The 15,958-nt window shown below is 40.7% G+C and overlaps 1 long non-coding RNA gene across 1 annotated transcript in view; it reads left to right on the forward strand.

The window, feature by feature from the left end:
* Positions 1–10,839: 10,839 nt before the first annotated feature.
* LOC140702342 (uncharacterized) overlaps positions 10,840–15,958 on the forward strand; it is a 39,663-nt gene continuing 34,544 nt past the window's right edge. The window contains exon 1 of the long non-coding RNA XR_012081474.2: positions 10,840–10,927. This is a non-coding gene — a long non-coding RNA (uncharacterized LOC140702342). The remainder of the gene's footprint in view (positions 10,928–15,958) is intronic.

Here is a 15,958-nt window from a genome sequence, read left to right on the forward strand (position 1 = left end):
CAGTCTCCATTTTGACTGATGATTGAACCAAGATATCTTTAACTATTTCAGGTTCTTCATTGTTGACACTGAATTTGCTCTCAGCTTTACTGACATCCAATTTATATTCTTATCCGCAAACATACTACAGTGGTGCCTTGCTTAATGATGTTAATTCATTCCAGCGAAATCGCTGTAGAGTGAAAATGTAGTAAAGCGAAAATAAAAAAACCATTGAAATGCATTGAAAACCATTCAATGCGTTCCAATGGGCTAAAAAGTCACTGTCCAGCGAAGATCTTCCATACAGTGGCTATTTTCGGTGCCTGTATAGTGAGGAATCCGTCCCTAAGCACAGCGGGGAGCCATTTTGAGCACCCGGTAGCCATTTTGAAAACCCAACTATCAGCTGTTTTGATCCTTGTAATGCAAAGAATTGGTTCCCGAAGCAGGGAACTGATCTTCGAAAAGTGAAAAAAAAACCATTTAAAACATCGTTTTGCGATCGCAATTGTGATCGCAAAAACATCGTCGTGAAGCGGATTCGTTGTAATGCAGGGTAATCATTAAGCGGGGCACGACTGTATTCTGTTGCATTTCGTCCTAGCAGTGACCAACTTTATTCTTACCGGTGGGACTTTCAGTATTGGCTTCCATGTTGACCAGTACAGATACTGGCTGAAATTATGTTGCTAAAAGAGGGGGGTGGATTTCCCCTTCCTGATTCCTGCATCATGTGGTGGTGATTTTCATTGAAGACTTCCTCCATCTGTCCCACATCTCCCAGGTCAGGGCCATAAGCAGGCTGTCAATTTAGAAGGCACAGTACCAACCCACTCCTGTGCTCATCGACCAATGAGCAGGGGCAAATAGGCAGCCCAAGCTCATCCATCAGCAGAGGAGGAAGCCAAAATACTTTCTCTATTGTCAAGCCGTACCCATTACATCCCTTGAATGCTGAAGAAGAGCTTCCTGTGCACACTACCTGAGAAAGAAAGCAGGCACAGTGCTTCCTGAATCAAGGGGCACTCTCTCCTCACAGCACTAGATTCCAAGGGGAAGTCCTCAGAACAAGAGCATGTGATTCTGAGGACCTTCCCTTGGAACTGCTATTCAAGAAGATGAGCTGACATTGCACATGAGTAAGTTCTTTGGTTCAAAAAGTGTGGTGGCTGCATCCTCTGTTTTTGGGGTAGTGTGTTTTGGAAGTTGGGAACTTTTTGCAGGCATTCTGGGGCAACAGTGTGAGTGGACCCTTGCTATCCACTTCAAGTGACAGGTGAGTGTGAATTCCTGTCTTATGTTGCTGCACACCGAAGGTTTTTGTTTCCAGACTTGCCCCAGGTGGTAAAATGGCCAGTTATGGCTTCAATCCAGGGTTTCTTTCAAATTTCCTTTTCTGATTTCTTGGGGTTGGGGAGGACGAAACTAAGCACAGAGGAAGCTGCACCTGTGTTTGGACATCAGGCTAAACAAACTTAAGTGGGCTGACAATGGGAAGAATTGAACGCCACGTACTAGGCCACTGCTTATGACTGATACGTCAGAGTACTTACAGATTTCTGGTTTATCATGTTATCATGGATAAAACAGCAGATTTTAATAAGACAGATATTATACTTCTGGATAAGCAACAAAGAAATACACACTTTATAGAAGTTGGAGTTCCATCAACAAGGAGCCTCAAAAGTACAGGAAGTATAAAAATTGCAAAGTACCGAACATTAAGCCAAGAAATAGATCAGAACATCCTCTTCCCTTTGCTAATTTTAGCAACTGGACTAGTTCCAACATCTTTGGTTGCCCATTTGAAACCATTGGCCAACGCCGCTAAATTAATCCTGAAATTAAAAAAACAGTGATTTTGCAAATTCCAGTTCCTTCTGTGGTGATCTGGGACTGCACACCTTGCCCAAGGCTGCACAGGTGACTGGGCACATTAGCCACACACACATACACTCCAGTTGTTTGTAGGGCCCATCTGTACAGAAAGAGATATCACTTGATATGTGAAATAATTTCATGGCCTCTGTAGAAAGCTTCTTAGTATATTTTGCAATGATCCAGTGGCAACATGCTGGTTTCTCCAGTCAGTGATAACATAATAGCAAGCAAATGTTTTTGCAGCCCCAGAGATGGAAAAATGTGTGGGTTTTTTTTGGACTACAGCTCCGTATATCGTATATGGCAACGGCTGTGCTTCCTGAGGTATTCTGACCGTTGTAGTTTGCTCAGCCAGCTGTCCCAGGACTGAAACAAGTACAATAAGTGTCTGTTTAGTAAGATCAAAATATTTGTGCTAATTGAGTATGTAGTTTTGTTGTTTTGAATTTGATTGCCTCCAGTTTAGTTGTTCTCTTGAAACAATAACAGAGGAAACATAAGGGGATACCTCCTTGCCATGTCATGCCTTAGTTACATCCTGGCTGGATTGTGCCAAAGGCAGCCCCATGACATTTTACATGGGGCTTGCCTTCGGAAAGTGTTCAGAAATTTCAGCAGGTCGAAAATGCGGCAGCCAGATCATTAACTAGGGCTGGTTATGGGGATACATAACTCCCCTGTTATAGCAGCTCCACTCATTGCCAATCCATTTCTGAGCTCAATTCAAAGTGCTGGATTTAACCTATAAATGGATTGGGTCCAAGCTATTTTAAGGGCCACATCCCCATTTATGAGCCTGACCAGGTGTTAAGAGTATCAGGGGAGTCCTTTCTCTCAGTCCCACCACCTCCATAGGAAAGGGCCTTCTCTGTTGCTGCTCTCAGCCTCTGGAACCCCCCTCCCATCTTTGCTGTCCTTTCACAAGTAGGCGAAGACCTTTCTCTTCAGGCAGGCTTTCCTTAGTGACAGACTGCCAAGGAGACAATAAATGGGATGGCTTATATTTTGTTGCTTCTAACTCTGCTTTTCATAATGCTTTTACCTAATATTTTGCAGCAGGATGCTCTTATTGTCCCTTGCATGGGTAGGACCTTCAGCAGCCACCCCAGCCTCTGCCATCATCTTTGCATGAAACTTAGAAGCAAAGGCAGAAGCAGTGCGAGTCAGTCACTCAGGTTGGTGCTGTGGCTGGTTTGTGTGAATACCCAAAGCCACCCATAGTTTATGAGACATTTGAGTAGCAGCCACCACTCAATATTAATGACACCAGGAGAAGAACCCAGATCATATCACCAGGATAATTTATCCCTCTCTTTTATTGAGGATCTGATTCTGGATTCGTTTCAAAGTTGTATTTGAGATCAAGGTTTTAAACTGCTCTTGTGCAACTCTAAAATGGAAATTATATTACAATGGAATCTCCTTCCACCCTCAGAAAATCCAGGACAGCCAGCTTCCTGTTGGATGATGGCCAAATACATGCTCAGTTAAGCTATAGGAATAGCTGCATTTCAGTGTGCCTTCTACTTGTTTGTGCTTCAAAATGGAATTTTATGGGTGGATGCCAAATGTAGGGTTCCTAATCTTTCTCAACCCCTGTGTCCACACAGGTGCACTGTTGCCTCCTCATAGCCACAATAAAAATTGCAAATTCAGCACACGGAGTTGTGGAAACTAAGATAATGAAGGGCCAAACTAGAGAATTCTGTTGATAAATAATTAAAAGCACATCCTCATTAAGAAACAGAAAGCCTGCTATGTCCTAAACAGGCTGAATGAGGCAGGCAAATTTTCATAATGTCCAGGTTCCATTTTTTCTTCACCTAGTGTTAAATATACTGTGAATTTGTACGTATACAGCAGTTCAATCATAGGATAAAATGGTATTCTCCCTTTTGTGTGCCAGTAGTTGAAGTAATGTTCACATGGTCATGATAAAATGTTAATAACATTTACTTACATATATATAGAATAAATGAACAGTGCTTGAAACAATGGTTGTTGTAAGTTTTTTGGTTTGTTTGTGTTCTGAAGGTTTTTCTTCCTAATGTTTCACCAGTCTCTGTGGCCAGCATCTTCAGAGGACAGAAGCTAGAATTCTGTCTGTGTCCTGGTGTAGTGTGTGGGATAGTTGAGTATTTATAGCTATGGCATCAGCTTTTTGTCCTCTTCAGGAGATTAGGTGATTATGGCGATCAGGGTGTTTTTTTTCTTATGAATATATTGTTGTGATAAGGAGGGAGATGATCTATCACTGTGATTGATGGGTGTCATTAGCTGGTCTTTTGTGTGCTGTGATCACCAGTCCTTGTAGCTGTGTTAAGTTTGTTGACCTTTTGCAGGCTGTATTTTTCAGTGCTGGGAGTCAAGCTTTGTTGAGTTTTAGACTTTATTCTTTTTTGTTTAAGCTCTGCTGGTGTTTGTGGATTTCAGTGGCTTCCCTGGTTGCTGGTGTTGTTCAGTACTTCTGTGTTTCAAAATAGAATTTCATGTGCAGTTTGTTTCAGGGCATGTTAAAACAGCCAGAAAAACCTACAACAACCATTCGATCCCGGCTGTGAAAGCCTTCAAGAATACAGTGCTTGAAACATTTGGACTTGTGTTTGATAGACTAATAATAGTTTCATATATTCTTAACAGACAAGAAGACTCCTGACATACAGCACCTAACAGACTTTCTAACAGAACAATAACTATCACTTCTGTTACCCACGGGGTTAATGTTCTTTATATCCTGGGGAAAGCAACCAGGAGAGGAGAGAGACCCTAGCCAGATTACTGACAAGAAGACCATACACCAAATTTTTACATTAAACACTATTCATGTATGTAACATTTGTTGTTTGCATTCATAAGACAACAAAAGACAAAGGTATCAAGAGGCCTTTTAAATTATAATTCACACAAAACTCTTCTCCGATAGTTGATCAGTCTTTCCATAAGAGCGATGGGAGGAATACTGTGTTGCTGTTCGAAGCCCACCATCTTTTCCTGGGTCATCCATCTTGTAGGCATCTTCCTTGTGGGCTGTGCCTATGGGCTGAACCTGGGTGGGCATAGGCAAGCTGGGGGGCAGACCGTGATTTCCTGGGCAGGTACAGTCTGTGGTTGCCATGCAGGAATGCTCTTTACCACAAATCTCAGCTGTAACCAGCCTGCTTCCCCTTTCTTGTCGGGGCGACTGGTTACATTCAGTCTTCTTGTTTTCCTTTCTAAACAACGAAGTTAACAAACCCACATTTAAAACTTCCTCCCACATCTGCGGTTTCTTTGCTGACATAGAAATTTTATTTAATGCAAAGTTATCAAGAGGCCTTTGCATTAAATATACCTTTACCTTACATTTACCTTATTTATTTATTTATTTACAGTATTTTTTTAGCCTCACCATTACCAGTGGCTTCCCTGTGTAGTCTAACATAACTTCCCTTGCAACTCTCCATCTTCTTTTCAGGCCTGGGGTGGTGGTCTGGAACCCACACACACTGTCATTCCTAACACTTTTTTTTCTATCTGGCAGTTAACCTTCTTAACACCCATTGGCTAACACCAGACAGAATCTTATTGGTTACATAAATGCTAATATGTAAATTGAACAACTTTAACATTCTTGTATACATATACATACATGCTGGGATCCAACACCTAAGATCCTCTGAGGGCCACACAGAGTGCCAATAATGGAGGAAAAAGATGCCTGCCAAAAGACAATCAGCAGTAGCTACAATAACTACTAAAATTGTCTGTTTGGGATATTGCTCAGTGCAAGGTGAGTGGCTACTCCTAGAGCCTTCCAGGAACGTACTTTTTTTTCCCTTGGGAAACATGGGGTTGGGAGTGGAAAACAAAACCATAAGAACTGTATATGACCCAAATTTTGGGTTTTTACCAACCTAGTTTAACTCTGCGTTAGAAAATAAGACAAGCCGAGTCAATTGAAAATGATTTTAGTTGACATTTTGAAAAATACAGTGCTAAAATCATTAGGAAGCTATTCACCAGGTACATATTTCTGTATGTGTTACACCACTAATTCTAGGGAGAGCAGACCATCTTGCAGTTTTAGAGTGAGGAACTTGCCCTACCTACTCCACAATCTCCCTGCAGAGTTGCACATTTAATTGATAACACAACAGTAGCTTTAGGTTCACTTGTTTCTCATTGGAAAAGACAGAAATACAGTGGTGCCTCGCATAGCGATAGCTTCGTTTAACGAAGAAATCACTTTGCGACGATGCTTTTGCGATCACAAAAGTGATCGCTTTGCGATGTTCCCTATGGAGAAAATTCATTTTGCGATGATAGCAGGGAAGCGATCATCGCAAAGCCCCCATTTTCGCACAGCTGATCAGCGGTTCCAAAATGGCCACCAGGTAAACAAAATGGCCACCCACTGTGTTGCCTCGCTTTAGAGACACTGAATATGGCCACCCCTATGGAGGATTTTCGCTTAAGGTTAATTTTTAAGCCCATAGGAACGCATTAATGGCGTTTTAATGCATTTCTATGGGATTTTAAATATCGCTTAGCGATGAAATCACTTAGCAGCGATTTTTGCTGCACGGATTAACATTGCTAAGCGAGGCACCACTGTAGTGGGAAAAGCTGAAAAAAGCAGAAAAAAAAGGAAGTCCCAGCATGAGACAGATAGATTTAGTAATGGAAGCCTGTAGGACCTGTGTAGGGCTGTTTACAACAAGACCTTTGGAGGTTGCCAATTCATAGCACTGTTGTAAGCTTGACTTGATGACATATAACAACAATAGGACCCAGTCCACTACACAGAGCATCAAGTTCAAAGGCACTCATTGCACATTTGGTCATGACCAAGCAGATGCAGGAGGCCAGCAGAGGCAAGAGCAGGAGCCAAGACAGGAACAGATGCAGGAACTTTGGAGTCCAAACACAGAGATACAGGAGGCAAGAACAGGGGTCAAGGCAGGAGCAGGAATAGGAATAGGAATAGGAATAGGAATAGGAATAGGGATAGGGATAGGAATAGGAATAGGAATAGGAATAGGAATAGGAATAGGAATAGGAATAGGAATAGGAATAGGAATAGGAATAGGAATAGGAATAGGAATACTGGAACACAGCAGTTCAGATCCAGCAAGATAGTCAGCACAGTTAATGACCTTTGTTTCTGAGGCAAGTTCTGGGAGGAGAACCACTCCTTAAATAGGCCTTCCCTCCAGGTTTGCAGGTGAACCTCATGAGTGGCCCAGCTGGTGGTACACAGGCCAGGGCCTGAGCCTGCAAACACCAGGCCATTCCTAGGTCACACTGGTCCCAATCCTGCAGCTGCCATGGCGGTGTGGGCCAGATCCTGACACATTCTTCCAAGGCTGCTAAATTGTGTACCCAGCTTGCCGGGGGGGGGGGGCAATGTGTAGCCTGCATAATTAAATTGTAAACCACCCAGCGAGTGCTTTAAGTGCTATGGGGCAGTATATAAGCAGCATGCTTTACTTTTATTTTATTTTATTTGCTTTCAAAGCAGTTTTTTTTAAAAAAGTGTTATATTGTGTATGTTACCCAAAAGGACTACAAACGTGTGTTCCATAGATACGATCTGCAAATACTGACTGCAAATACCTCACTGGCAAGAAATCTTAATCGGAATTAATGGGATGAATTCCAACAGAACTATCTAAAAATCTTAAACACTTCCTTTGTTTAATCACATAAACTGCTAACAAATGGATGCCAATCTCTAAGTTGTCTCTCATTCATACCCATTCAATCAAGCTATATTTTGTGCCAAATTTTGTCAAAATGACCACTGGTAATCAATCTAGCTGTACAAATTGCAAATATTTCCACTCCTTGGTATCTACTGATCGAGCAACAACTTGCAAAAGCATTTTGTATAGCTTTTTTGCACTTGTAACTCTAGAGCACTTGAATTTGTTCCAAGAATCTGCTTTGGCTTCATTCTGAAGCTTTTTACTGTTTAAGTGGAAAAACAATCTTGCTTTTGGTGGTTTTCAGATTACATGTTGAAAAACTGCTTATCTGAATCCCTAGCAATGAACAATATATTACTCCAGTCTATATTGCTCTTTGAAGTGAAACATAAATTGATAATTTAATTTCAAGACTGATATTTGTTTTGTGGGAATGCAGGGTAATCTGAGGCATGTTTATATGAAACTAAGACAGACTCTGTTTATTAGATTGTACTTCCAAGTGGATTGAAACAGAGAGATCATAGCCCTTTTCTATATTATACAGTACTTTGAATTTTTCATACGAACCTAATCAAAAACAGTTTTCAGGGGCATATGCATATGCTGCCTTAGTGTGTGAGTGTGCACCCCCAAGAATTGTGGTGAGGACTTTTTACTTGCCCATTAACAATGGATTGAATGTTACAGATTTTCTGACATCAAACAACAAGGTTTTTGCTCTTAGTTTCAAGCATTGGGCTATCTTAGAAATCTCGTAACATCCTGATTTAGGCATATCTATACATCTGCACACAAAACACATACGTCATGGAGGAACATTCAGTCATACTCTACCCCACCTTGATTCCAGTGAGCAATAGATTTCATAAAATGTGTTTCCAAGTACATGTTGCTAGAGCTGGATACGTAATTATCCATCAGAACATCTGGCGCCGGCACAATTTGGACTATAGTAAAGTATATCTTTGGATGCTAATCGACCAAATGATGTGGTATTTATTTAGCCACATCTATTAAAACACATTGAAGTGGTCGGAGGACTGGCCCTGCCCAGTGATACATTGAAGCCACTAACCCCAGGTGACACCACAGGAGAAAATGAAGGGATATGAAGGCTAGAATCAGGTTCTCTAAGACTGAAGCAGCAAAAGTGAAGGCCCACAGTGGCGGAGGGCACTCACACTTGGCTGAGGACATGTAGCCTGGACTGGCACTGGCAATGGTGCGGCTAAAAATTTTGTAAATAAATAAAATAAAATAAAAATAATCATTATTATTTCTTTCATGTACTTGATTTTTTGCATTAAGAATTCAACTGGTGAAGTTACGTAATGTTCTCTGTCTGCTGCAAGATCTATGCTTACGAAAGAAAACTGTTTAGCCCAAGGGAATTTGGAGTTAAGTACTTTACCATTTTCCCCTTGTGTGCAGTCTTCTATTTAAATGTTCTGTAATAATAGGTGGGTGGAGAAAATGCTCTTAAAGACTGTTTTCTCTAAATTTGGGGGTTTGCAAACATAGGCACTCAGCTAATACCAATGTACCATCATTTTGACTTTGAATATCCTTGCCCTGCTGCCATCCATCTTTGCAAAATACCTTTATTCCCAACTGCACCTCTTGCAAAATGTATGGCACTGGACGTACATCAGATGGGTTTCACTAATCATTAAAGCCAGCATGTTGTACTACAGAAGTGTTAGGAGGTAGAGGAGCCATGGCCCAAACTCTCTCCTGCCTGAGGTATGAAGAGAGATGAAATCCCCACCCCTTTCCCTTGCTGCTTCCACCTCCAATTCTTCTTTCTTTTCTTACGCTTCTTTCCCTCATCCACTTCCTTGGCACATCTTCCTCTTCTCCTTTGGGGTTCTCTGCCTCTCCTTCCTCCCGACACCCATACTCCTGTTCCTTTTCCCCCCATGACATCTCTGCTTCTTCTTCCCCACCTCTGATCTTTCCATTGATTCTTTCTTCCCCTCCTGCAGCACCTCTGCCTCTTCCTTTAGTACCTTCACATCTCCACCATGTGTCCCCCCACCTCTTTCAGCACTTCTCAACCCAAACCTTCACTACTCCCCCTACACACACTCACCCTACAACAGTGGACCCCAACCTTGGGCCTCCAGAGGTTCTTGGACTACAACTCCCAGAAGCCTTCACCAGCACCTCTGCTGGCCAGGATTTCTGGGAGTTGAAGTCCAAGAACATCTGGAGGCCCAAGGTTGGGGACCACTGCCGTACAAGGTCCTCTGCCTCTTCTTGTCCCCCAGATCATCCCAGCTAGATGCTAAAGCCACAATATATGTAGTTAAATAAAGTTTCATAATGGGAGAACTGAAAGTGAAGAATCATCTTCTGTTAGGATGATAATGGAGACTGGTCCATTAGGGCAAAGAGGGCACTGCCCAACAACAGGCTTTATTAAAGCATACAGTTCCTGTGTGGAAGGTTGCTCTATTGTAAAATAAATAGTGATCGTAAATGATATCCAGCTCTTAGGAAATAAAGAGCAAGATCTTGTCTCTTCACCATGCCTTCTCTCTCCTTGTTTTGCCCACAGTGAGCCTGGAAAACTCCCCCACCTCATAATGACATCTTCCACTTGAGATAGGATGTCTCTCTGAAATGGGAATGAAAGTGTGGCCGTGTCACTCCTTTTAAGGTGTCCTCAATTTGAAAGACTATCAGAGAAAGGTCTTCCTACTGAAGGAGTCCTCCATTTGAAGGGCTGTCCAGTTGAAATCTGATCTAAAGACAAAGAATTGTGAGGAGGGAGGTTGAAGGTGCCAATTTGCTTCAAGCTCCTGGGCAGCAGACTCAGTAACATTTCCTTGAAAGAAATTTGAAATCCCACACTAACATGTCCTCTCCCTTCCTCTTCTAACTCCCTGCTTCTCCCCCCTCCCCAATTTTCCATGCATTGGATGGGCTATGTAAGAGAGTTTTGCCTTTTATGGACAATGGGAGGGAGGAATTCCTTCAGAACTCAAAAAGAAGGAAATGAAGGTACAAAAAACAAAACCCCCAAGAAAGATGGCCTAATTATACAGTATATGAAGCAGAGGTCAAGAGGCAGCTGTGCTGGGGAGGTTTCCCATTTAACAATGTCTTGTAATTCTCTAATGAAATAGACTATCTTTTCAGGTCACAGGTGGGGGTTCTTGCCTTTCTTCTTTGCTCCTTTCTGGAGAGAACACACCCACAACTGACATCACAGCTGATCTCAAGGGAGTTCTAATTGTACATAGCTACATATGAACAGGAATAGATGAGGCTGACACAGTTAAAGCAAACTGAGATGCCACCCCTCCCTCCAATTTCTCAAGAGAGGCAAAATAATCTGGAAGCAGAAGGGAAGAATAAAAAGCAGAATGGTACAGTATCAGTAATATGAAACAATAAGGTTTTTAACTGGGGCAGTGCAAGATACTATTTCTCCACTTGCCAAGTACAGGATATACATTAGGTTCATTGTGATTAGCATTGCAGCAGCTGAAGCTGATTCATAGAAGCAAGATGTTGGTTTGGTTGAAATGAGGAGAATTTGCAGTTTTAAACAGCTGGTGACCAGCATTGGAGGACTTCTGCAGGAGTTAATCCAGATCAAGAAAGGATTATCATTCAAATTAAAAATAGGCTTCTTGCCTGTGTGGAAGACAAGGTTGGAGTGGGGGCTGCAATTCTGCATGCATTTACCTAGGAGTAAGCTCCTCTAAACTCAACAGGATATACTGTACTTACTTCCAAGTAGAAATACATAGAATTGGGTGGTAGTGAATACTTATAAACAAGGCAGATAGCTGAGTTATAATGAGAGAGGCTAATTTTACATATGCAAAGACACCTGCTGGCTGACATTCAAATCTGGATTTGTAAAACTTAATCAAGATTTTATTTCATTTATGAGTAGCTCAGTCAGCTGGTTGGTTTGTTGAAGGAATATCATCACATCTCTTTACACTGGCAGAAGATTAAGTGGCAGAACAATCAGATCTAGTAATTAGGCCACTTGCTTTTTGTTTGCAGTGCTCTGGGGCCCAAAACTGAAAAATTAGTTGCCTTTTTGTTAAAAGGTTTCATGTTATTTCTCTGTTTTTAAGCAGTTCACTAAAATTAAATTATATATTTACAGTATGTTTTTCCCCTATTGTACTGTTTTTTTAAACCATTTCATATTATTTTATTTATTTATTTATTTAATTTATTTATTCAATTTATATGCCGCCCACACTACCCAGAGGTATCTGGGCAGCTTACAGTAATTAAAATTCAATACAGTAAAAGATAAAATAATTAAAATACAATTAAAATTGCCATTAGACCCACAGCTAATATTATTTCAATTAAAAGCCTTCTGGAACAGAAGGCTTTTAATTGAAGGCTTAGACTCAATAAAGATGGTTCAGTGTGAAATTGCTTTCTTAGAAGCCAGTGCTCTAGATCTGCTCTTTGGAAATAATTTATTCCTACAAAACGTATTCATATTTATAGCCAGCGCTGGACAAAAGAAGGGTCTGATCTAGGAACATAAGGAAAACACGCTGGATCAGACCAGAACATTTTATTTACATTAGAGAATATGCACACATTGGTACAGGACAATATTGATTTGTGGATACAAGCCCTTGGAATGATTACCTGAGCACTCTTCCTCCTTTATAAAGGGATCATGTCTACCCTTCTTTCTAAGAAAATAGGAAAGAGAACGATGGGAAGCTGCATCCTTCTTGGAGGGACAAGGTCTGAGTGGGAAGGAAGTGACATCAACAACCTTAAGAATAGCAATCTAAGATGAAAGAAAGGTCAGCACAGGTAAGAGGAGGTGAAGGACAGTCTAGGAAACCTTCCTCTCCATTCATCTCCATGCAAAGACATACCTCTTCTTGAGTGTAAGCTAAGTTGCACCCAGTCACTCACAATTGTTAGCACAACAGACAGCCCGATGCCATGGAGGAGCCTAAGACAAATGGCATTTAAACTCATATGGCTTTTGAAACCGGAGGTAATATATAGCTAGCCACTGTGACTAGTAGCTTTTGATCCTCCTTCTTGGACATACAGTTTTTATAGGTTCTCTTCCAGTTGATTGGTGTGAAAGAATTCCTCCAGGTAACAGGAAAAGATTTAAATGGCTTTGCCCTTAATTAGAAGACTCTGTGCACAGGTATATCGTTTATGGCATGTTGAACCCATGTCTATCAAATGCAGACATGGGTTTAACATGCACTAAATTATATACCGGTCCACCAAGGCTTCCTACTGGACCACACAACTGCTTTCAGACCTGATGTGTATAATAGCCAGGTGAGTGAACTGTATGTCAGGACATCACCAATTCAGATCTCATCCTTTACTATCAATATATGCATCACTTGTCTTGGGAGTATTTGGCATAGACAAAAGCAGAATATTGTGGCCTGAGGGTATGGAACTGTGTACTATTGAAGAGCAGTAACCACTCTTTAGATGGGCAATAAGGCAAGAAAGGAAATTCTATTGTTAAAAGAAATGCATTTGTGATACCTCAGAACGAAAGTGTACTTAACTGTATTTACAGAAACTGCTAGAGCTTTACAACTCTATTGCTACAAACAGGAATGGGCTTGTATGCGCACAGTGCTTTGAACATGTCATCAAATTTCAGAAGGTTGCAGAAACACTTATATATTCCAAGGCTTTTGTGCAGCCTGAGGAAAATAAAGGGAAACCTATCTCAAGGGGGAAATGTAGTGGTTTGCAGGCCTTGTGTGGCATTTCCTTGTACACAGCCAAGAGCTGTTGAGGGACAATTTCAAAAACAGGAGCAGAAGCACCCTTCTGCTTGGGCCGTAGCTCATTATGTTACCAATTGTACAACCATCTCTTTGTGGGTTGATTCATGAGTAGTAATACTCTTTTATTGTTTTGTTGTCTGTGTTGGCAGGTTTATTCTTGACCGGAGTCACTATGGTAGAAAGCTGGGCAGATACACTAGTGTATAAATACCTTTGATTGAGGTAGCATAAACAAGTCTTTTACAGTAGCAGCAGGGCTAATCAGCCTGATTGACCTCATAGATTCCTGGCTATGTGGTGCTGTGCATATCATTTGTTGTGAAGTCAGGAGACATTATGTAGGTATGACCATCCTTGTAAGGTTGCAAAATGGAGGAACTGTCTTGCTGTATCAGAGCACGGTCTGTCAGTTCTACTATTACTGTAAAGCAATGGTCAGCCAAATGGTTTTGGAGACTCACAAGAAGGATGTGTAGGGGGGGGGGTATCCCTGCTGCTGATGTTAGAGAAAATAACAGTTTGCATGTAACATAACGCTGGATTTAAGTGGGAGGAGGGAGCTTCAAAAAACTATGAGGACTGTCTTCTGACACGAAGCAATTAGCAAACCTCTTTTCCCCACCTCTGCTTGCCTCTCCTCTCTTCCCGTTTGCTTACTTTACTTCCCTTGTTTTGTTTGCTCCCTCTATTCTTTTCTGACCTCTGATCAAAGAGCAGGATATTTGCTTCTGACCCCCAACCATGAAACTGTGTGGTGGATTCAGTCTCCCACATGGCTGAGATTGCAATTTCTTCTTTCCCACCTCTCTTTTATACTTCTGACTGTAACTGAAGATTGCAACTGTATGTTTTCTACTTAAAGTGCTTTAGAGTGGTTTTTATTTATTTATTTATTTATTTATTTATTTATTTATTTATTTATTTATTTATTTATTTATTCCATTTATACCCCGCCTATCTGGTCATTGCAACCACTCTAGGTGGCTAAGTGCTAGAAAGGGGTGGATGCTGGGAACTTGGGCTACTTCTCTCTCACACACACACACACACATTTTTTCTGCTGCTGTTGCTGCTTTTGCTTTGTTTTACTTTGCTAACTAAAATGGAAGGTCACCAAATTCTGGCTTTACCATCAAATAAAGGTTGAATTGCCATCTGCCATGGATGTTTTGACTGTAGATTTCCTATTGCATCATAGGGTTGCACAATCCTCAAGGTCCTTTCCAGCCCTACAATTCTAATTCTTATAATACACCATTATAAAATAATAGTATTAAATGTATTATAAATAGTATATCTAAATGTATACATATTATGAGATAATTTATTTTATGTAACAATTCTATTCAATTTTCATATGCAACATATAATGTTATATAAGTTATCAGGAAACTGGCTTTTTAATTTTCCATTCTGATCAGTGACTTAAGTTTTTAGGGGGGTTTTTCTGCTGTGATCTTATGTGTTGTAGGCTGTTGCTGATGATTTTAAACTGTGGTTTTGCTATCTGCTTTTAAATTACATTGGTTTCTCTGGTATATGTTAGCCAGAATATGGAATATTACAAAAAGAAAAGACAAAAAAATTAAGAAACAAAGAAACCACTTCTTGCAATGTTTGAATTTTCTTGTGTACACCAAAATTTAAAGGCAAAATCCAGCATTGCATGACTTAGCTTCTTACATGTCACTTCTTTTCATGCAGTGGGACTCCAGCTTCCAGATCCAGCCCTCACTGTGTACTAAAGGCCATAACTAGAACAGGGCAACTGAGGATTTGAACCAGGCCACTGAAATTTAGAAGGTGCAATTAACGTGAGCATGAACTTACATGTTGGTATCTGCTGCTGGAACAGCAAAAACCCACTGTGCATATACCACCTCCAGCCAGTGTTTCCCAAGGCAGAAGGAAACACGGGTGGGCTCAATGCAGAACCAGTATGGTTGTCACATGTTAAGATGTAGATGTTCCTCCCCATTCCTCTGTCCTCTCTCTTTGTATGATAATCTTTCATGACTGAAGCAGAACTGTTTTTTATCTATGAGTTTGAATATTACATTTGTTTAGTTCTTTTAAAAGACTGTAATAATTTATTGTTTTTAGCTTTTTTACTTATTTATTTTCTTACTTGATTAACTGATTGATCTCTTAATATGGTTTGTTTTTAACACTGTAAGCCACCTTGATTCTTCTTGAGGACGAAGGTGGAGTATCAAGCAAGCAAGCAAGCAAGCAAGCAAGCAGTGAAACCCTTAAGCACCAAAACTGTTCATGATAGCTTTGAGTGGAGAGCATTCTCCAAATGGCATCCATTTGGACTTGCCTTTGAGGGGAGCTTCTCCCATGTTTCTGAATTGGCAGTAGCAGAAATTCCAGTGCAGATGCATACTTAATGATCATCTGCTCATTAAATGATGAGTGTACTGTATTGGTAGAATAGTATTCCTTAATACCAGTAGTGAAATCACAGTTTTCAAGTTAAATGCAAGCAGATACATGGACGGGAATCATCAAGTATACCCCCTCAGAACACAGGTGGTAGGGACAAAAATACAGGTATCAAAAAGAAAATAAATAGATGTTGATTACACCTACAGTTACATTTTTTCATCGTAATTACTTTGTACTGTT

This window comes from Pogona vitticeps, chromosome 1, assembly GCF_051106095.1.
Source record: "Pogona vitticeps strain Pit_001003342236 chromosome 1, PviZW2.1, whole genome shotgun sequence".
Lineage (NCBI taxonomy): Eukaryota > Metazoa > Chordata > Lepidosauria > Squamata > Agamidae > Pogona > Pogona vitticeps.